General features: G+C 46.7%; 1 long non-coding RNA gene across 2 annotated transcripts; it reads left to right on the forward strand.

Moving 5' to 3' along the window:
• Positions 1 to 1692: 1692 nt before the first annotated feature.
• On the forward strand, positions 1693 to 8717 carry LOC141273080 (uncharacterized). Of its 2 annotated transcripts, none has more exons than XR_012322059.1 (2): positions 1693 to 5261; positions 7745 to 8717. It is a non-coding gene; the product is annotated as an uncharacterized lncRNA (long non-coding RNA). The 2 variants fall into 2 exon arrangements; XR_012322060.1 differs by having other exon boundaries at positions 1693 to 5163.
• Positions 8718 to 24040: the final 15323 nt, after the last annotated feature.

A 24040-nucleotide genomic window follows, 5' to 3' on the forward strand; every position in this document is an offset into this window, starting at 1 on the left:
GGAAGCATCAACCTCCAGGTAGAATTGTTTGTTGCAGTCCGGACGGTGCAGTACCTGGGCAGAGGAGAAGGCTTGCTTTAAGGAGAGGAAGGCCTCCTCAGCTTCGGGCGACCATACCTTAGGATTTGCTCCCTTATGGGTGAGCGCAGATATGGGAGCAGTCCGGGAAGAGAAGTGCAGGATGAAGAGACGATAGTAGTTGGCGAAGCCCAGGAACCGCTGAATCGCCTTCAACCCCTCTGGACGGGGCCACTTTAGGACAGCAGAGAGTTTCTCAGAATCCATTCGTAAGCCTGTCTGGGAGATAACGTAGCCCAAGAATGGAAGAGAGGTCTGCTCGAAGAGGCACTTCTCGTATTTTGCATAGAGGTGGTTCTGCCTGAGCCTAAGCAGGACCTGAAGAACATCCCTCCGGTGTGTGGGAAGATCTGGAGAGAAGACCAAGATAGCATCCAGGTATGCCACCACGCAGGAGTAAAGAAGATCATGGAAGATGTCGTTGACCAATTCTTGGAAGACGGCAGGAGCATTGCCGAGACCGAAGGGCATCACACGGTATTCATATTGACCATCCCGGGTATTGAATGCCATCTTCCACTCATCTCCTTGACGGATTCGGACCAGGTTAAATGCTCCACGTAGATCCAGTTTGGAAAAGATCCTGGTGCCCTTAAGGCGATCAAACAACTCGGAGATGAGCGGCAGGGGATATTTGTTTTTTACCGTGATCTGATTGAGTCCTCTATAATCAATTCAGGGGCGTAGCGAGCCATCCTTCTTCTTGACAAAGAAGAATCCGGCTCCAGCCGGGAAGTAGATTTCCGGATGAATCCCCTAGCCAGATTCTCCTCAATGTACTCAGACAGGGCCCGGGTTTCGGCCGCTGACAACGGGTAAATACGCCCACGGGGTGGAGTGGCACCAGGTACCAGGTCGATAGGGCAATCATATGGCCTATGAGGTGGCAGTGTCTCTGCTTCCTTTTTACTGAAGACATCCGCGTAGGACCAGTAAGGAACCGGTAGACCGGGTAAATTAGCTGGGGTAGGGGGAGGACGAGTCGGGCGAACCGGAATCAGGCAGGTCCTATGGCAGTCATGCCCCCACCGGAGTATTCACCGGATTGCCAGTTCAGCACGGGTTCATGTGTCTGGAGCCAGGGTAGACGTTGTTAAAATAATGGGTCAGCTTCGAATCATTGCCTTTAAGAAGACTTGTTTTTCAGTTAGATAATCCTTATTTAGCAATACTTTTGTTTGTTCTGTTTTCTTGTAGTGTTCTCATGACCTTTATAAGAATTGGCTCATTGGTTTATAATTATCATACTTGTCCTATGTCTGTACACAAAATAAAGTCCCAATATATCACCACCAGGAAACTCCCTAAGTTCACCATGACCTGAACTGTATTCAGTACTATCAGTGAGAAAGGATGTTGGGAGTATCATACATCATGAATATCCTGCAGATGTATTGACAAGCACCTGTTATTTAATTATTCTGCGCCAAAGATAACATATTACTTACATCATCTCATACGCATGTATCAAAGCACAACCCACGTTGATTGGGGTATATAATTATATTACATCTTAAAATAAACAGAATCATTCTCTTGAGACAGTCTGTAGTGAGTGTCTTATTTGAAGCGTCATTCCTATAGGAAATCTATATAGGTAATCTCTTTTGTCTACCTGAGAAGAAGTGAGATCCCCTCCCGTCTTTAACAGCTGGAGGCCCCAGCGAGATCTATTTTTTTCCTTTTAATTTCATCTGAGACTGAACAACTGCTTTACCCCTATCCCGAACAGAAACAAACCCCGGCCGGGTAAGTGAGTGGCCTTAACACTCTGAGCAAATTTCTCTCCGGGAAAGGTGGGGTCGATCTAGGTCAGTCTCCGGGGATCTTGAACGGGAAACCCTCAGGTAGCAATTTTATTATTATTATTATTATTATTAATTTTTTTAATATATATTATTACTAACAATTTCACATAACTGGAAAATTACTAATTCAAATACTATATCATATATCTGTATTTTTGCATGCATTAACTATTTCATATAATATATACATAGTACTTCTACATCCCCAATCATTGCTGCTTCCAACTTAACTAACGTTCATACTAAGTGTAACTGTGTTAAGTTCATGCTTATTATAGCAAAAATGTACAAGATATAAGTGATTAGATGACGTGTGCTGAATGCGTGTGTAGTACTCTGCTTAGCAAATACAACAATGGAGCTGTCACGCATTTTAGGAAGCTGCGAGATTAGTGTGGAATCTGAAGGTTAGGGGGCTACGGGAGGAAGATAATACATTCCTTACGTTAGTATATGTGAATATTAACAGTCATTGTTTTGTTGAACCTTATACCATTTATGAATATTGTGATATTGATTCAGCTAGAGCAATAAATAGAATCCAGGATTCACAGGATATAAAGTTATTTTGCCCAGTTGCCCTAGAAAATTTTAATAGGAATTGGAGTACGAGAAGTGCTGTGGTGGAGAATGAGGAGGTGTTAATGACTGAAGTGGTGATTAAGAGAAATGAATAATTGATAGGCTGCAAAAGTATACATGACTTGTGAAAAGTGTTTGTGCTCGGTTACAGTAGTGAGAAAGCGAAAGCCTCATGGTAGGGATACTGCTTCGTTTCTGGAAAGGATACATTTGTACCCTGTAAGTGCACACCAGTATAGGAGAAGTAACGTTACATACCGAGTTTTCCCTGCCATATTGTTCCACATCCACACACTATAGGTAAAGAGTGGCAGTATATTATAGAAAACAGATGGTATATGCCTGTGTGACAGGATATTATTACTCATAATAATTATCTTGCCAATATTGGCACGGACTCAGGAATAGACGTAGGATATTCTTCAAGTGAGGACTCTGACCCAGATGTATGAAGAATATATAGCGATTGCTTTTGGAACGGTTTTTGTTTATAATAGTCTACATTTATTTGTTTAGACAAACTTGTCTCAGCATCAGAGCAGAGCAAAGAGTTGCAGTTCAGCTTAAGTCCCTCGAATCAGGGGTAACTGGCTAACGTACTTGACCAGTTGACCCAGCTGATTGAATCAGGGGTAACCAGCTAACGTATCTGACTGGTTGACCCAGCTGATTATATAGCAGGATACTGAAGATAGGGATCGCAACCCTTGACAAATCCTGTTATGGGTGCTCGAATCTCCAGATCAAGGAACAAGGATCCGAGGTGCACCATGTGTGATCTGGTGAGAATGGAGCATGGCAGGGCAGCTGTAAAAGATGCAACAAAGATATTGAAAAAGAGCTGGTATGCCAGCCAAGGGATGCCTAGATGCTGAGAGATGGAAACGGTTTAGTCAGGAACATTCACAATGGATTGATAAGCATGATTACGGAGCACAGGTTGCAGCCTGGTTGAGAACTAGTGAGAGACATCATCCCCTTTTAATTCCCGATGATGATGAAACTGATCAGGTAGTGATCAGAAGCAGATCTCATGTCATACAACCCCCGACACCTAGTCGGGAACAAGGTCCAATCCAGGCTGCGCCCTCCGCTCAGTCAGAGAATAGATTAGAGCCAAGTGATAGGTCAGAGTCAAGTGTAAGTGTTGAGAAAGAAAAATCACTGTCCGAGGTTTCTACCTCCCCAACAACCATACATAGTGCCAGCACTATCAATTTTCTCCCCCGCATAGTACTGCATCTACTACAGATAGTGACAGATCCCTTCACCTGCATATGACACCATCCCCACCATGACTCCACGAGAAAAAATAATTTTAAAACTAAAAGTAGGCAAGGACGGGACTTGGGGGGGTTGAGGATAAAGAGAGAGAAAGGGAAAATCTAGCTATCAGCTCAGTTGCCAGTGAGGAGGACGGTGGAGAGGAGAACGCAGGCACACACATGCAGCCCACAGACCCTCCCCGCACTCAGCAGCTAAGAGGAACAATAGCACTACGCTCTAAAACATGGATCTGCCCAGGATGTCAGGATAGTAATACAATATTTCAGTGTGAAAACTGTAATCTCGACAAAAGAAAACCAGAGACGGCTGCATTCCCAGTCATTACACAAACAACCAGGGGTACACAGGGGGATGAAGGACAACAGGTAAAACGGATACCACCACTTGGTATAAACCATGGTCTAGGTCAGAACAATTGTCCATGGCAAATAGTTTTCCAGACATGTATAAGAATCCGATAGGATATTATAAGACGGTGAAAGGGGTAGCTGAGAACTATGATGCCACTTGGAGTGATCTGGTACCGCTCTGTAGTCTCAATGGTGGAGTACCACTTGTGGAAAAGGTTAAACAGGTCCACGTAGGAGACGGAATAGAAGCGCTACCGGGTGACACTAAGACCCTAGAATCGAGGAAACAGTTTATCCTCCGGTTAAATGCAGTCACTAAAATAATGGCAGAAAGCCTTATCTCAGGGATGCCAGAGATATTCCAAGAACCTGAGGAAACGGTTGATAAATTCCATGCTAGGTGCGTAGCTGTGTTTAAAGATCATGATTATAATTTGAATAATCCAAGGGAATTGGGGTTTCTGAGAAATATGTTTATCACTGGTCTCAGAGAAGACCTCAGGGCAGAGGTGTTTAAGCTGCACCCAGAATGCTGATATGCCCCTTGGAGCAGTAAATATCCACATTCAGAGGATTAGAACAGGCCATAAATAAGAGAAAAAGAAAGACAAGGTCACCCCAATTATGGTAAATATACACCCAGATGCCTTTCAGGACACTATTAAGGACACAGTAAAGTCAGTTACCCGAATTACTTTAGGCGGAAAAGTAGACGGGAAAAAAAAAATAATAAATGGACCCAGAGGATTGTAAACAAAGGGTTTCTGTTTTGGGTACGGTGAGAAGGGTCACATCTAAAAGGAAACTGAACCTGTAAATGTTAAAGATAGCACATGCTATTGACTTATGTACCCATCTTCTTGTCTCAGATAAATATCCTAGAAATTTAATAGGTGCAGACATTCTTAATGTAGTGAATGCAATGATTAAATTTGGAAAGAAAGGTGTTACCATTGCAGGTCCATTATCTGAAACAACAATATCAACAATGATGTCAATAATTCAACTTGAAAAGGAGGTGGATACAGGTCTCGATGACAACATACAGGAGATGCCTGGTAACATACCAACCGTACTATGGGTACAAGATAAAACGGATGTTGGACTGTTAAAAATAACCCCAGTGACAATTAGGTTGAAGCCTCGTGTTGCACCGGTACGTATGAGACAACATCCCCTGAGCAAGGAGCAAACAGAAGCAATTGCACTACAGGTGAATAAATACCTAGAAAAAGGTATAATCAAGGAATGTATGGTCCATGATTTGAGAGAGATTAATAAATTAATGGTTGTAGACACGCCCATAGTACCAAATCCACATACCCTATTAAATCAAATTCCATCTAATGCAAAATTTTTCAGTGATTGACCTCAGTAATGCTTTCTTCTCAGTGCCAATAGATGATGAGAGCCAGCTGCTGTTTGCCTTCATCCATGGAGGAAAGCAGTATTGCTGGACCCGGTTGCCTCAGGGGGGGGAGCAACTTCTCCCTCCATGTTCTCAGAGGCAATGGCAGGAGTACTTCTCTCTTGGCATCCTGAGAATCAAGACATTCAGCTACTTCAGTATGTGGATGATCTACTGTTGTGTACCCCAAGTAAGGATGTATGTTTAAAAGAGACATTATCTTTACTAATCTTCTTGTACCACGAAGGTTACAAGGTATCCAAGGAAAAACTGTAAATTGCAAAGGAAAGAGTAGTGCTCTTAGGACATTGTATCTCCTTCCCACTCAAACATATCACTCCAGAAAGGAATAAAAAACAAACAAAAAAAAAAAAAAAACAACAATCAGTCAGGCTGTAGAACCAACAACTTCCAGCGCATTAAGAACGTTCCTGGGGCTGGTCAGCTACTGTAGAGAGTGGATTCCTTCTGCATCTGCCATGATGCAGCCCCTATTTCACATGCTCTCTGCATGCAATAAGGGTCAGCTTTATTTGCTGACCCTAAAAGAAAAACAGGGGTTTCAAATGCTCAAGGACGCCATTCTCTCAGCACCAGCACTAAAAATCCCCAACTATGGCCTACCATTTTTCCTTTTCTGTCATAAATCAGGGGGGCATGCTAAAAGTGTGCTCACCCAAAAATATGGAGGTAGACATCGTCCTCTAGGATACTACTCTGCTCAGCTCAATGTTGTTGCAAAGGGAGCACCCTCATGCATCAGAGCGGTAGCCGCCTGTGCAATGTTGAAAGAAAAGGTGGCTAATATAGTGCTAGACAATGTACTAGAAATTCAAGATCCCCATTCAGTACAGGAACTTCTGCTCCAGGCCAGGACAAAACACCTGTCCATGAGCAGATTGACCAAGTACGAGGTGGCAATATTGACTCTCCCAAATGTCACTATCAGAAGGTGTACAACTCTTAACCCTGCCACACTAATACCTGAACCAATTGATGATGAAACATTACACCTTGAGCATAACTGCTTTGAGTTAATGGACGCAGAAACTAAACCACTAGCCAATGTACAAGAAACACCAATTTCCGAGGTGGATCTAGAGCTATATGTAGATGGCTCCCGATACTACCTAGATGGGAAGCCCCATACAGGCTATGCCATAGTCAGTCAAAATGAAGTATTAAAGGATGAGGCACTGTCCCCTAGAATGTCTGCCCAGGAAGCTGAGTTAAAAGCACTCGCTGAAGCATGTATAATTGCAGAAAACAGAATTGAGAATGTTTTTACAGACAGTCGCTACGCATTTGGCATTTGCCATGATTATGGTCCCATATGGAAAAGCAGAAAGTTTATCGGTTCTTCTGGTAAACCCATAAAGAATGCAGAAGCAGTAGCACAACTCCACAGAGCGTTGGAGTTCACACCAAAGAGTGCACAAAAGAGGCTGAGGGAAACAGGAGGGCGGATGCAGCTGCAAAAGCTGCAGCCCTGTTGCCCCTCCCAGTAGAAACATTCACTGTGCAAGTGTCTGGGAGTGTGGACCTGGATCTCTTGCAGAGCCTACAGGATCAGGCCTCTGCACCAGAAAAGGAAGAATAGACTAAACGCTCAGCTAAACAGGGAAAGGATGGACTGTGGAGAGCAGATGGCAAATACTGTCTGCCAAGATCCCTGCACTCTATGATGTGCACTCTTTCTCATGGACCAACCCATCAGTCCAAGGATGCAATGGTAAGTCAGGTAAAGATCTATTGGGTAGCACCAGAATTCCACTATGCTGCTGTTAAATTCATACAGGGATGCATAATCTGTGCATGTCACAATGTGGGAAAAACGGTGAAAGTGCCACCAAAGTGCACTGTGAGACCATTATACCCGTTTCAGCGACTTCAGATAGATTTCATTCAGCTCCCGAAGGTAGGCATTTATGAGTATGTGCTTGTCTGTATCGACTTATTCTCATCATGGCCAGAGGCCTGTGATATAGAACAAGCACAGCGGATCAAGGAAGGTGTGCGGAAGGCAAATGCCTTAGAAAATTTACCACTACCCGAGTGGCTCGCTTGCATGAATCCTTTAAACTTATTTAGGGAAGTTTGAGGGTGAATAAGTGGTGTCATACATTTCTTGATCCAGGCTGTGTTTATAATAGTGGTGGTTGCAATAATCATGAAACTTTTTGTGATGATGATAAAGAAAATTCTTGCTTCTAATTGTAAATGTTTTCCAGGTAAATCCCAACATAAAATTGATACAGACACTGAAGTGAAACAAACCCAAGTCCTTACTACAATAATAACCACAGTACAGCGAGAATGCATCTTCTGCAACAAGATTACTGCAGCAGACTTATCGGATTGTATGTTCTGCGCAAAACCATTGGTCTGAAAAGCAAATCCTACCAGCAGAGGATGGAACCTGATAGATGCTGAACTCTCAGCTACTATTTGCTCAAAGATACCGAACATATAACTTGTAGTTGTATATACACAGCAGTCTATTATATTAAAGTAGACATATACCTGACAATCCCTCTATACATATAGCAACTATACTCAGAAAATGGTAGGGAAAGTAAGGGACAGTGGGTCTGATAACAAATTAATTTGAACGGATGCGCAGCAGGACTGGCATCCCACTACATACGGAGGGTAAGCCCCGTGATGTCGTGAAGTAGGGTTAATTTGCAGGCCTAGAATTTAGGTAGGGACATGAGGGACAGACAGTATGACAAGATGATAAAAAGAGGGGAATTGTTAAAATAATGGGTCAGCTTCGAATCATTGCCTTTAAGAAGACTTGTTTTTCAGTTAGATAATCCTTATTTAGCAATACTTTTGTTTGTTCTGTTTTCTTGTAGTGTTCTCATGACCTTTATAAGAATTGGCTCATTGGTTTATAATTATCATACTTGTCCTATGTCTGTACACAAAATAAAGTCCCAATATATCACCACCAGGAAACTCCCTAAGTTCACCATGACCTGAACTGTATTCAGTACTATCAGTGAGAAAGGATGTTGGGGGTATCATACATCATGAATATCCTGCAGATGTATTGACAAGCACCTGTTATTTAATTATTCTGCGCCAAAGATAACATATTACTTACATCATCTCATACGCATGTATCAAAGCACAACCCACGTTGATTGGGGTATATAATTATATTACATCTTAAAATAAACAGAATCATTCTCTTGAGACAGTCTGTAGTGAGTGTCTTATTTGAAGCGTCATTCCTATAGGAAATCTATATAGGTAATTTCTTTTGTCTACCTGAGAAGAAGTGAGATCCCCTCCCGTCTTTAACAACGTAGCAATAGGGAGTGAGAGAGTCCGGACAGCACATGGAAGGAGATTTTCTCCGAGTGCAGCATTCCCACCTGCAGGATTAGGGGCTCAGTGACGATCAGGATGGTCACCGGAAGGAGTCCTCCATCAAAGGAGGCGACGGACAATGGTTCAGCCAGAGGTTTGGTGGGAATTCGGTATCTCTCTACCAGGGACTGGGAAATGAGGTTTCCAGCAGCTCCAGAATCCAGATGCGCAATTTCAAAGAGACGGTTCTCTCCCCAGGAGATAGAGACAGACAAAGTCAGGGATGGAGAGGGCTTACTTTTGCCTAGGACGACCTCTCTGAGTGGTCCTAGACACTGAAGTTTCCCGGCCTCTCCGGGCAGGAAAGGATCAGGTGCTCTTTACTGCCACAATAGCAACAGCTCCCCTTGGCTCGGCGTGACTCTTGGTGAGATTTGACCATCTTGGTCTGGTCGATCTGCATGGGTTTGGGCGAGTGCGCCCGGGGAGTGACTGGTTGAGAGGCAGACTTCTAAAAAGTAGGAGCAAGGCGGGGGAACTTTTTCTCCCGGGTAGTCTCTTTGGTGTGTTCTTGGAACCGGATGTCAATCCGGGTAGCGAGTGACACCAGGTCATCCAGGGTGGTAGGAATGTTCCGACCGGCTAGCTCATCCTTATTCCGACCGGAAAGACCCTCCCAGAAGACGGACACCAGAGCCTCGTTATCCCAGGCAAGCTCAGAAGCGAGGGTGCGGAACCGTATGGCATATTGGCCCACGGTGAGACTCCCTTGGCAGAGACGTAGCAGGGAGGAGGCTGAAGAGGTTTTTCGCCATGGTTCATCGAAGACTTTCCGGAAAGCAGTAAGGAAAAATGACAGGTCGGACACCAGGGGATCCCCTCTCTCCCACAGGGGATTTAGCCATGCCAGTGCTTCCCCAGTGAGATGGGACATGATGAATGCCACTTTGGCCCGGTCGGAGGTGAACTGATGTGCCAAAAGTTCGAAGTGCAGAGTGCACTGGTTTATGAAGCCTCGAGCTAAGGTGGGGTCGCCACCAAAACGAGGAGGTGCAGAAAATCGGGGACCGGGGCTGGATGCCATGGTATTGGTGGGCAGCGGTGCTGCCGGAGCGGGAGTCGTATGACTCGAGGTGGACGCAAGAGGGACAGGCAATGTGTCCAGGCGGGAGTTGACACTCCGCAGGAAGTTCAGGATGGTTTCCTGTTGGGATCTCTGACGGGACACCTCCTGGTATAGGTCAGAGAGCGAGGGAGCTTGGGTGCCACCGGGTTCCATGGCCCGAGCAAACTGTTACGGATCCGGGTGGTGGAACCTCTGTGCTGTGGTGCAAGGAGGGACCCAGAGGGGCGTAACTAAGTATCAACTCAGACCGACCCTGGTCATACGGCGGCTAACGACTCCGTGACCAGGGAGGGACCGAGCAGAGGGACCAGGTGCTACTCTGGGGACGACCTTGTAAGAGAGCAGGTGGCTCCCACGGGTCAGCAGGCTGGGACTGACCGGTATAGCGGCTGGACACAACAAGCAGGCAGAAGTCTCTAGGTTAGCAGACGGGTAGTCACGGCAAGTGACAGCAGGAGCCTCCAGGTAGGCTATCAGGTGGTCACGGCAAGTGACGGCCAAGCAGGCTGAAGTCTCTAGGTTAGCAGGTGGGTGGTCACGGCTCGTGATGGCAGAGCAGGCTGAAGTCTCTAGGTTAGCAGGCAGGTGGTCATGGCTCATGATGGCAGAGCAGGCTGAAGTCTCTAGGTTAGCAGACAGGTAGTCACGGCAAGTGACAGCAGAGCCTCCAGGTAGGCTAGCAGGTGACAGGCAGGTAACAAGCGAGTGCTCCCAGGTGAGCGGGCTAACAGGCATGGCAGGTAGCAGGCAGGTGCTTCCTGGTAAGCAGACGGACTTGCCCATAGAGAGACTGGCAAGTTGAACGGAAAACAGACTGTCGGGCTGGAGAGTAGTCCGACTGGTGGACTGGAACAGTAGTCAGGCTGGCAACTGGACCTGAGGGCTGAAGCAGAGGTAAGTATGCTGTGCATCAACTTTTACTCGGGCGCCTCCATTTTGGAGGAGGTGCCTTATATATGGGAGGTCCTCCAGCTATTGGGTGGGGACTCCTTAGGACGGCGCGCGTGGCCCCTTTAAGAGAGGGGGAACGCGCCCTAAGCACAGTTCCCGGGAACCTGCGCGCACCGGCAGCAGCAGGAAGAGGAGCGCAGGAGGATGCCGCGCGGGGAGCGGGGAGGTGAGAGGGACGGCGTCTCTGCCTGGCAGGGGGCAGAGACGCCGATGCTACACTCTCCTTTGTTTCAATTGACATCTCTCGTGTTGGAGCCATGATTCATGTCAGTCCACTTGGTGCAACAGCTCTCCAAGGTGTGATCACTCCTTTTTAGATGCAGACTAACGAGCAGATCTAATTTGATGCAGGTGTTAGTTTTGGAAATGAAAATTTACAGGGTTATTCCATAATTTTTTCCTCAGAATTCAGTGATTCCATAATTTTTTTCCTCTGCTTGGTCTGAAAAAAATTACCCTTATTGAGTACCACATATTTTATCTTGATTTCTTTTACTGTTTCTTAAAGCCATAAAGTTGCCATTTGAAATGACTTTAGTTTTGTGCCATGTCTGTGATCTGCTTTTTTTCAACAACATTAAACAACTGAATGCACATCCTCCGAGCCCGGTGATTCCATAATTTTTGCCAGGGGTTGTATAATATATTAGATTGTAAGTTCCTCCTGAGCAGGGTGTATTTGTCTTTTCCTTCCCAGGGTTGGCTCTTCTGAGCTTATAATACATGCAGATATACAGCAATATTCAGCAGGACAGACTTGATCCAGGGAAATATCTGATCGCCGCCAGGAAGGAATCCCCCCCCCCCCCCACCTGAGGCAGGACTCTCCGGGAGGTTTCTTCGCTTTCCTCTGGAACTTTCAGTCCAGTTGCTCTAAGCCGGTCTTCAATGACCACAGCCAGTTCTGTGGTCTCTATGGGGCCTGATCTGAGAGTCATTGCAATCATAGTTTAATTTTTTAAAGGGTCAGTAATATTTTTATTACAATGTTGCTTATTGCTATTCCAATAAAAAATAAAAAGAAAGAAAATAATGGTCATGTGAGTTTTTTTGTCTTGACTTTTTTTTTTTACACAGTTACAATAATGGGAGTGATAATTACTACCCTCAATATTCCTCAAATAGAACCAGGAATTATGGAAGGTGCCATTTACAGATGGCAGACCACATACTGTATATCTCCACCCATTGTGGTATCATAATGTCAGCTCCTGTCCCAAGTTACATTACAAGTTTTATGGAGCCGATCTCTGTGATGGTGGAAGAGCACTAAAATAGTATATGTCCTACACAACAACCTACCTGATAGAAGACTGAAGACAGAGCTGCCGAATTCAAGAGACACAAGCAGTGTCGGACTGGGGTGCCAAGGACCCACCAGTGACCAACTCCAGGGCCCCACTTTTCAGCTACATGCAAATGTGACATTATCCTCAATCACAAATGTATATAACAATGAACTGGGTAGATTGATAAATGAATAAGATTCTGCCTCTGTCTGTACATTGTGAGTCAAGTATATTGTGCCAAGTACTGCTCCTGTAAGAGGGTGGTGGCCCACTCCTGCACAGGGGCCCACCGGAGGATTCTCCTGTTCTCCTGTGGTCCAGTCCAAGCCTGGGCGGCATACACGTACACACAGATGGTAAAAATGGACTGTGCCACACTTTCATGCATGTGAAGGAGGCCTAAGATGCATTGTGAGGTGTAGTATGAGGTTATGTTAGATAGGGGAAAGGGGAAGTAGGAGAAGTGTGGATATAAAGAAATTTTTTTAAATTCATAACCTTTATTAATTTATTAAATCTTAAAATGCAAAATATCTAATGCATCTATAGATGCATATAAGGTAACCATCTATTAGAGTATAGAGATGGTACTGTAGCACCCTGAGGATTCGGCTGCTACAGGGGTATTGCACCTCAACCCAGAGGTGTGATATTCCACTCCCGGGTAAGGATGGAGTGTGGAACTGAGCTCGGAAAGCTGCATGCACTACACACATCCCATTTCCGAGGAACAGACCAACGGTACTCCCACTTAGAAATGTGCAGGTATGACCGAGTCTGTTCCTGGCTGGAGTGGGAGGGGGGTGGTACATCCCAGTAGTGTAGGGGCAGATAGGGGGAGCAGCCTGGGTAAAGATAGGAGCTCATTGGGTGCTGGTCACCTGAGCTCACACATAGAGGGAGTATATAAGGTGGGCACCATCTAAGATCAGGGTCAGTCAGTCAGACAGGCAGACAGCAGCCAGTCAGCCTGTTGTAGTGAAGACTTTGCAGAGCAGTAGAAGAAAGCAGAGGAGCAGAGCAGCCCCAGGCCCAGAGTGAGAGAGGAGAGAACGAAAGACCCAGAGGGGGAGAAAGAAGGAACTCTGAGAGCCCAAATACAACCACAGGGTGAAGAGTTGGCAACAGGGTACCGGATCCCAAACTGGTGGGGGCTACAGCATACCTCAGCCAGAGACCGGAGGCCGTGGGCAGCATCTGCCACGGCCACCCACCAAATCCACCCGGAAGGCAGACCACGCATAGGGTCAGGGAACCCAGAGGCAAGGGTTTACCCACCAAGAGGCCCGAGGGAGCCGGACTTAGGTGGATCCCTGGTGGGGAAGGCCAGAGACGAGGACAGGACAGAAAGGGAGCTCAGAACCACGCTCCAGAACTACTTGGGGGTTGGCCGAGTCCAGGACCTGGTGGACGCAGCACGGCTCGGGTGGTCACTCAAGGCCGGAGTGACCGGTACAAGAACAGCAGTAAGTAAAGAACCCTGAACTGCACAACCCGACTCTGACTCTCATTACCATCTTCCCTGCACTTCCACAACCCCCATCCTCTGCACCTGACCCCCTGAGGCCATACCCCTCCCGTTGGGGGTTATACTATCTAAAGCTGCACCAACACCATCAGCCTCAGCGGACCCTGCTGCAGTGGCGGCCGTAGTGACCGCAATCCAACGGGTGGCGTAGTCGACATAACGAACTTTGTAACATCTGTAGGACTGCCACATACTCTGAGCTTGACACCCTGGGCACGGACCGGGTCACAGCCACTCGGAGACTACAACCCCCATCTGATCCGGCTCCGGGTATTCCCCTAAAGAATATGGCCCAGGGGGCGCGTCAACTTTGGCGTAGTCGGCAGGATAACGTGCCCGCAACACCCGGGTACTGCGTGCCTGAAGAAAAGAACAAGTTTACCTCAAAAAGAAGTCTCCTGCCGGTTCCGGAGGGTCCCCGCCATCGGGCCCCATCACAGGTCGTTTCCCGCCGGTTGTCCGCCATTAACAGCTTTTTCCCGCCATCTGCAGAGTTTCCCGCCACTGGGAGACGATTCCCGCCATTTCCAAAGGTTTCCCGCCTTGTCAGAGCGGACGCCATTATGGGCGTGCCAGAGGATGGCAAGAGGCCGCCTCCCATCGTGGGCCAGGACCGAACATGGCGCCAAAAGTGGAAACCGCCCCCACCAACAGAGACTGTGATGCTAGAGGTGTCTGTCAGCGTGAAAGAACTGCCCCTGGAGCTGACAATCACCAAGTGGCCCCGGGACCGCCCTCGAAGTGGGAGGACTGAGAAGAAGAGAGCAAAGATGGGTGTCGCCTGGAGCAGTCTGGAGAGAGCGCACCCGGAGACAAGAAGCCTAGAGCTGAGTCCAGAAGGAGCTTACCCGGAGATGGAAGAAGAGCAGAGCAGCACCGGCCCGCTGGCCAGGAGCCTGCTGGAGACAACGGGAGGAAGAGCAGAGCAGCACCGACCCGTTGGTCAGGAGCCTGCTAGAAACCACGACCCCACTAGGCCTAGTGGAGGTCCTTGCACAGCTCCCCCGAGACCGGGAGTGTGCACAGACTGCCCTGGAGGGCCTCGCACGGAGGATGGCCCGGGTACAGCGAGAGACATTGGCGGAGTGAAGCCGAGAGATGGCCCAGCAAACCAAGACCCGGAGCACGCCAGCCAAGATGAGGAGACAGACCGCCTCTGAGGACGGCGCGGGAGGACCCAAGGCCGGAGACGGCGCCGAGAAGGGAGCCGAACGCATGGAGGCAGGTAAAGGGGACGTCTATACCCCAAACAAGGACACCGCTTACCTGCCCCAGCTCCCCGTCGCAGAGCCCGAAAGTCCCCCTGCTGTGCCCGAAAACGCCGTGTCACCGACGCAGACTAGGCCCCAACCGGAAGCCGCCGCCGCCGCGACCCCTGTGACGCCATGCGCACCGACCCCGAGCGTGGCAAAACAGGAAGTAACACCAGCCTGGTCGCAGGGCCTAGAATTCCCGGGAGTCGCAGCACCAACAGCGCCCCCTACCTCCGCGGAGCCTCCGGCCTGGCCGCAAGGCCAGGTAGCCCAGGGCGCCGCCGTCCTAACGGTGCCCTTCACCTTTCAGGTGCCCCAGGCCTGGCCGCAAGGCCTGGGCAACCCGGGCGCCACCACCACCGCGCCCATAAAACCAAGGGTGCCGCATCTGGGAGAAGATCTGTTCGCCCAACATACGTGCCCGGATGGGCAGCCCTTTATATGGCCACCGGAGTTTCACCATCCCCGACTCCGGAAAGAGAGACCCCTAGATGAACCCCTGATTCCGGTTCCAAAGCCCGTAAAAAGGACCTCGCTCCCGCTAGAGGAGGCGCAGTTTGAGTGGGACCCCACCGGAGAAGACCTCATGGGGTTCACTCAGGAGACCCGGGCAGCTGCAGCGGAGCGTGCAGAGTGCTGCCGGCAGCAGCTCGAGGTCTTTGAGAGGGAGCGGAAAGAGAGGCGGGTCCGGGAACAACAAGCCCAGATAGGGAGCGCGGAGCAGAAGAGCCGGGCCAGGAGGAATCCCCGTGCAGCTCATGGTCCCCCTTCCACCGGGACTGTGATCAAGTTCAATATGCAGCACGGGTGGGGCTTCATCCGAGATCACCGCACCCCAGGCGACGTCTTCGTGACAAGAAGAGACGTTGAGTCCCACCTACCGGAGGGACACAGAGGACGTGACCTGTATATAGGGGACGAGGTCACCTTCACCCGGCACAAGTGTGCCAAAGGACCCTACGCCCTCCATGTGCATCGCCTGACGGAGGAGGAGCTGCGGTGTGAGGAGGAGCAAGAGGACCCGGACGGGTCTGAAGTTAAAGGTAACCACAAAGAAAGAGCAGGAGGACGTCGTCGTTGAGTACAGCAGAGTACAAGCTGTATATAGTTGCCCGTCGGGGCACAGTGAACCGTTGCTGCTATTATAGTCCCCGTTGGGACCAGAGAATTGAACTGTTACCCGTATTTCCCTTAAATCCCTCTGACCGAGGACTGAGAGCGGTCATCCCTTTCCTAAATACCTGGCCGAGGACTGAGAGCGGCCATATCCCCTTGTATATAGTTGCGCTTCCTAAAGCGCCCCCTACCGGTTTTATAGGAAAACCATTTTTCTAGAGAAACTGTTGCACTTTTCCCGGGCACACGTTGCACAGTGTCCGGAGGAGGAGCTAGAAGCAAGAGAAGTCTACGAGAATGTTATTTATGAAAAAATTTTTATTGCTGATATATATGTTTTATATGTTTTTATTATGTTGTTTATGCAAAAATTGTATGTTTTGGTGTTTTTATATCTTACAGCCCGAGGACGTGCTGTGATTTACCAGGGGGGAATGTAGCACCCTGAGGATTCGGCTGCTACAGGGGTATTGCACCTCAACCCAGAGGTGTGATATTCCACTCCCGGGTAAGGATGGAGTGTGGAACTGAGCTCGGAAAGCTGCATGCACTACACACATCCCATTTCCGAGGAACAGACCAACGGTACTCCCACTTAGAAATGTGCAGGTACGACCGAGTCTGTTCCTGGCTGGAGTGGGAGGGGGGTGGTACATCCCAGTAGTGTAGGGGCAGATAGGGGGAGCAGCCTGGGTAAAGATAGGAGCTCATTGGGTGCTGGTCACCTGAGCTCACACATAGAGGGAGTATATAAGGTGGGCACCATCTAAGATCAGGGTCAGTCAGTCAGACAGGCAGACAGCAGCCAGTCAGCCTGTTGTAGTGAAGACTTTGCAGAGCAGTAGAAGAAAGCAGAGGAGCAGAGCAGCCCCAGGCCCAGAGTGAGAGAGGAGAGAACGAAAGACCCAGAGGGGGAGAAAGAAGGAACTCTGAGAGCCCAAATACAACCACAGGGTGAAGAGTTGGCAACAGGGTACCGGATCCCAAACTGGTGGAGGCTACAGCATACCTCAGCCAGAGACCGGAGGCCGTGGGCAGCATCTGCCACGGCCACCCACCAAATCCACCCGGAAGGCAGACCACGCATAGGGTCAGGGAACCCAGAGGCAAGGGTTTACCCACCAAGAGGCCCGAGAGAGCCGGACTTAGGTGGATCCCTGGTGGGGAAGGCCAGAGACGAGGACAGGACAGAAAGGGAGCTCAGAACCACGCTCCAGAACTACTTGGGGGTTGGCCGAGTCCAGGACCTGGTGGACGCAGCACGGCTCGGGTGGTCACTCAAGGCCGGAGTGACCGGTACAAGAACAGCAGTAAGTAAAGAACCCTGAACTGCACAACCCGACTCTGACTCTCATTACCATCTTCCCTGCACTTCCACAACCCCCATCCTCTGCACCTGACCCCCTGAGGCCATACCCCTCCCGTTGGGGGTTATACTATCTAAAGCTGCACCAACACCATCAGCCTCAGCGGACCCTGCTGCAGCGGCGGCCGTAGTGACCGCAATCCAACGGGTGGCGTAGTCGACATAACGAACTTTGTAACATCTGTAGGACTGCCACATACTCTGAGCTTGACACCCTGGGCACGGACCGGGTCACAGCCACTCGGAGACTACAACCCCCATCTGATCCGGCTCCGGGTATTCCCCTAAAGAATATGGCCCAGGGGGCGCGTCAGTACCCACTAATAAGTCTGGCCAAATGAAGTGTAGGGCAAATTAGGGACACCTCTGTCCAATCCCTCTAATATAGGACCGAGGTTATATGTAAATAATATCCCCATATATTGGAATAGCCTTAGTACTAATATCAGGTGGAGCAGTTATACAAATCCAAGAAATAGGAAAATTAATTGTTATTATAGCAAATCATATCACTATCATGTGTGAATCTGCCTTTGAACACAACTGTGCACCCCCTGATTATCCCATAATAATGGGATGACATTAGTCTAGCGGTTTGTAATGTAATAGCAGTGATAGATGTCAGCTAATATCACTAACTCTGCCCATTACCGCAATTTTCTTAAGTGCTCTGTGTGTGCATTGATGCTTGTAATGACTGAGCCGGCACCGCTTGAAATCTTAGGCGGGAGGAAAACCTCACTGCCAAGCGATCATAAATATTGTGACACTGAGGAGCGGCCCGCTGTGCCGAGCGACCCCTCACATGTCAGGTACTAAGGATCACACTACTGTTCAGCGTGCCTGGCTGAACAGCTAATCACTGGGGTGAGGGGCAATCTCGTCCCCTGTCTCACTCCCCGCACATGTGCTCAGCGTCCCGGCTTCAAACAGCTAATCGCTGCAGTGAGGAGCGATACAATGTCTCCTTGCTCTCTCACTGCACACGTGCGTCGCGTGCCGGTACAACAGCTGATCGCTGCGGACCTGGACTATGTGTTGTCCGCTGTAGCTTGGAGTACTGATACAGTTCTCCCTGATCAGAGTACCGCAATTGGGTGCATATTCCTAGGGCTTAATCTCATTCCCCCCTACACTATCAAATAGCTCAGATGTAATCCCTGATGCGCGTTTCGCCGGTATACCGGCTTTTTCTAAGGGTGGGGTCGGCCTCCAACTCCGGATCTTTATACCCTCTAACTAGATTGACAGGAGGATCGACCAATCAGATTATGCTAATCAAAAGAGAAAGATTTCTTTTCTCTAAATTACAAGTAGCTCTTATATGTATGAACCACACTACTTTATTAAAACAGACAGATTGTCCATCTGCATAGCCCACATCATGATTCATAAATATAACATGAGAAAGGAAACAAAGGTGACTCTAGAAGAACATTTTCATACACCTATGCTCATATTTTACAACTGATTAATCTTTCAGTGTTCCGATATATTTGAATTAATACCTCTAAATAGGTTATCAGAGAGATAAAGGGAGAGGGAATCGATATAAAGGAGGGGATAAAGGAAAAAAGAAGAAAAGAGAGAAGGAGAGGGAAAAAGAGGGGAAATTATTCTTCACGCAAATCTCATCACGAGATGTTTTTATTATTATTTGGATTTTAATTTTTAGCCACAAATAGCCCCATTATCATATATTCCCAATCATATTAATACGTACAGGGGCCATGGTATATCCGTCTCCTATACCCACAGGATAGGGAATGGCAATTACAAAAAACATCCAAAATTGAAGCTCTCATTCAGTCCATGTGGATTCACAGAGTTACATCTAAAAATCCATTCGCTCTCTCTCTTCAGAAGCATGGAATCCAGATCTCCTCCTCTGTTATCCAATTTTATTTGACAGATTGCCCAACCCTTCAAGTCCTTCCATTGTGATTGATGTTTAATCTTAAAATGTCTAGCAATCGGTGTTGGGGTAAATATTTTCCCCTGCTCCTGACTCCTTCTCTCATCCCTATCATAGTTAACAATACTTTGAATGTGTTCCCTTATACGGGTTCTCAGATCCCTTATTGTTTTCCCAACATATTTAAGCCCGCATGTGCATTCAAGGCAGTAAACTACCCCACTAGTGGTACAATTAATATGTTGGTGGATTGTACATTTTTTCCCAAAGGCGTCCATAAACGATTTTCTAGGAACTAAAACCCGACATGCCTTGCACATTTTGCATGGGAAAAAAACGGGATCTCTTGTTCTTATAGATACATTGTCCCTCCTAAAGTGACTAGATACTAAAAAGCTTGAGATTGGGGTATTTTTTCTATATCCAGAGGAAGCTCGTGATGTTACACAATTCCTAAGATCCACATCTGATCGAATAATATCCCAATGTTTGTTCAGAATATCCAGCATCGTTTGCCATTCCTCGTGAAATTCAGTTATGAATCTCACGACATTGTTGTCATCTCTATTCTTCTTCTTAGGGACCAAAAGCTCTCTTCTCTCAACCCTTAGGGCATAGTTATATGCCTTTTTAATCATTCTCCCTGAGTAACTTCTCTCCAAGAGTCTGAGTTTAAGTTCTCGAGCCCTTTCTTTAAAAAGCTCAAAAGTTGAACAATTCCGTCGTAAACGTAAAAATTCTCCTTTTGGAATTCCTCTAATAGTACTGGTTGAGTGAGCACTTTTGGCATCTAGGATGCTATTGGTGGAAGTCTCTTTCCTATACAGGTCAGTTTGTACCGAGTTATTTTCGTCTCTTTGTATCATTATATCCAGGAAGGGGATCATTTGCCTATGGAAAGCCAGTGTAAGTTTTAGGTTGAGGGAGTTGTTATTCAATATATTTATAAATTCATGTAGTTTGTCTTCCGTACCCCTCCACAATATCAACACGTCATCAATATAACGTTTCCAGGTTACAATGCAATCAACGTATGTTGACATATTTTCAGCAAAGACTATCTCCTCCTCCCACCATCCTAGGTATAGATTAGCCAATGTTGGTGCTACGGCCGCACCCATCGCGGTACCCCGCGTTTGGAGGTAGATGCGGCCATCAAAGAGAAAGAAATTACGCTTCAAAATAAATTTCAAAAGATCAAGAACAAATTTTTTCCGTATAGGATTATATTCTTGGTCCTTTTTAAGAAAAAAGTCCACCGCTTTACAACCCATCTCCTGATCTATGCTCGTATAGAGACTCTCTACATCACAGGTAACAAATATTTCATGTTCCTCCATTTGGTAGCCCTCTAGTTCCTGTAAGATCTGCATAGTGTCTCTGGTATAGGAGGGAAGATCATATACATATCCCCTTAATTCTTGATCAAGCCATTGATTTGCTTTTTCTGTCAGATTTCCTATACCAGAGACAATAGGTCTACCTGGGGGGTTTTCAAGGTTCTTGTGAACCTTAGGGAGCATATAGAATGTTGCCACTCTAGGATTCTTAACTAAAAGAAAATCCTTCTCGTGTTTCAAAATTGCTCCACTATCCCAACCCTGTTGTATGATATGTCTATACTCATCCAAGAATTGCTCTGTGGGATCACTCCAAAGAGGTCTGTAACATTGTTTATTCATCAGTTGTTTTTTGGCTTCCAGGATATATTTATCCTTTGGCCAGATAACAATGTTACCACCTTTGTCGCTGGATTTAAAAACAACATCATCCCAACTTTTCAATTCGTCAATGCTCTTTCTGTATTCCAAATCAATTGGGGAGCTAACCGTTCTTTCAGGTAAGGCCAGTATGTCTCGAGAAACTAGATCTACAAAAACCTGTATGGTAGGGCATGTTTGTAGAGAGGGCATATTAGTGGATTTCGGTTTCATGATCTTTTTCTCCCATTTACATCCTTCCGGATTGTATGCCAAACTGATTGCTTCTTGAGGATTATCGGTATCCAACTCCTCTAGGATTTCTAATGCTCGTCGCTCTTGACTAGATAAGTCAGAAGGATCTGTATCTTCTTGTGTTTCAGTAATATCATGGTATTTTTGTGCAAAGATCTTTTTGTAAATTAATTTTCGTCCAAAGAGATGCAGATCTTTAATAATATTAAATTTATTGAGACGTGTTGGCAGACAGAAATTGAGTCCTTTTTTGAGGATATCCATCTGTGCATCTGTGATCACATGCTCAGAAAGATTGATAATCCTCAGGCAGTTACCCTTATTTCGCTCTACTGTTTTCTCCTGCTCCTGTTTTTCGTTGAACCTCTGAAGCCCCACCGTCCCCGATCGCGTAAAAAAGGCATATCGGAATTATAGTTGCCTATCGGTTCAGTTCTACTACTCCTATCAGGAGCTTGTTCTGTATCAGAGTCTGAAACATTACTACTTTCTACATCTGTCCCCGAGAAATCTCTCCTAAAATCGTCTGTTTTCCTAGTCCCAGATTTTACTAATCTCTGCGATTGTTTTCTACCCCAGATATAAACCTGTCCCTTATTGAAGTCAGATTTATCCCTCAGATACTTTCTTCTTTTCCGTGTCTTGATCTTGGCCTCTACTTTATCAACATATACCATGGTCTGTTTAAAGCCCTCCACAAAATCTGATTTTCCTTCCATTTTATCCATTATGGGAGTAATCTCCTCAAGTTCCCTCTCCAATTTTTCTATGATATGTATTTCATCTTCGATGAGAATTTTCATTAAGTTACGCGAACATTCCGTTAGACAGGCCTCCCATCTTTCTTTCAAGCCTGATTTAGTCAGATCATACGAAGGAAAAATGGAAACACGTAAGCCCCTGGAAATTAAACCCTGTTCTAAATATTGTTCAAGGCTCAATTTAGTCCAGGTAGCTTGCACATGTTTAATTTGCATGTCCCTAAATTTCCTCAAGACATCATCAATCTCAATATGTGCTGTAGAAGATTCTCCTTTACTATAAGGTTCTTCATTGAATAAAGCTTTAACATCATCTTTTTGTCTTGTAAACCTCGTACGCAGCTGATGCGTTATCTTAGATGTAGCCATAATATAATCTCAATGGTCCAACAGTCATAAATAGGGCAATATATTTATTTATAAATCATACCCCGAAATATTGTCTGGAGATATAGACAGAAATGTATCCTAGCAGGACACCATACGAAAGTCAAGGAGATGGTCTATTCTCATCAGATCTATAACCACAGGTGTACACCACCAAAATAGTCATGTTAGATAGGGGAAAGGGGAAGTAGGAGAAGTGTGGATATAAAGACATTTTTTTAAATTCATAACCTTTATTAATTTATTAAATCTTAAAATGCAAAATATCTAATGCATCTATAGATGCATATAAGGTAACCATCTATTAGAGTATAGAGATGGTACAGAGCCGATCTCTGTGATGGTGGAAGAGCACTAAAATAGTATATGTCCTACACAACAACCTACCTGATAGAAGACTGAAGACAGAGCTGCCGAATTCAAGAGACACAAGCAGTGTCGGACTGGGGTGCCAAGGACCCACCAGTGACCAACTCCAGGGCCCCACTTTTCAGCTACATGCAAATGTGACATTATCCTCAATCACAAATGTATATAACAATGAACTGGGTAGATTGATAAATGAATAAGATTCTGCCTCTGTCTGTACATTGTGAGTCAAGTATATTGTGCCAAGTACTGCTCCTGTAAGAGGGTGGTGGCCCACTCCTGCACAGGGGCCCACCGGAGGATTCTCCTGTTCTCCTGTGGTCCAGTCCAAGCCTGGGCGGCACACACGTACACACAGATGGTAAAAATGGACTGTGCCACACTTTCATGCATGTGAAGGAGGCCTAAGATGCATTGTGAGGTGTAGTATGAGGTTATAAAGCAGCTAAGGTGTCTTATGAGGTTCTGCAGCAGCTGAGATGTCTGTTATAAAGTTCTGCAACAGCTGGTGTGAATTATGAAGTTCTGTCGCAATTGAGGTGTGTATTACGAGGTTCTGTAGCAGCTGAAGTGTATTATGAGGTGTATATGTAGATATACGCACACATCACTATAGACTGAGGTTCTGCAGCAGCTGAAGTGTATTATGAGGTTGTCACGGGTGTGTCAGAGGTGACAGACAGTCGCCCTGCAGTGGGTTGCAGGAGATCTTCACGTTTGGCATTGCAGACAGCTGCTTAGATAGGAGGCTGTTTTTAGGACCAAGCGACTACCTCTCTCTTGCTAATTTGCCTGGGTGTATATATACCTGGTGTGTCTGAGAGGGCGTCGCCGGTTAAATTCATTTCTACTTGTGAAGCTTAGGAGCAGTACCTTCTCCTCTCTGGAGCATGAGACCATGTGCACATTTGGAGTTCATCTATAGCTAAGCCATTTTCCTCTGTTTTGTCTACCCTTGTTGTCTTTAGAGTTTTAGTGAAGGTTGACTAGTGCTTATATCCTTCCATCCCTAGCCGTAGCCATACACCAGGGAAAGTAGGGCAAGTAGGGCAAGGCACACGATTGGTGATAGCTGAGGAGACAATATAGGGACATTAGTTTAGACAGGGTGACGCTAGACCAGACTAGGAGGTCTCAACTTCCCCCCTTCCCTTGTGTCTGGGCTCCCTCTCCCTTTGTGTTGCACTTAC

Source organism: Phyllobates terribilis, unplaced genomic scaffold, assembly GCF_046119375.1.
Source record: "Phyllobates terribilis strain yellow unplaced genomic scaffold, ASM4611937v1 Scaffold_5__5_contigs__length_657084704, whole genome shotgun sequence".
In the NCBI taxonomy this organism is placed as follows: domain Eukaryota; kingdom Metazoa; phylum Chordata; class Amphibia; order Anura; family Dendrobatidae; genus Phyllobates; species Phyllobates terribilis.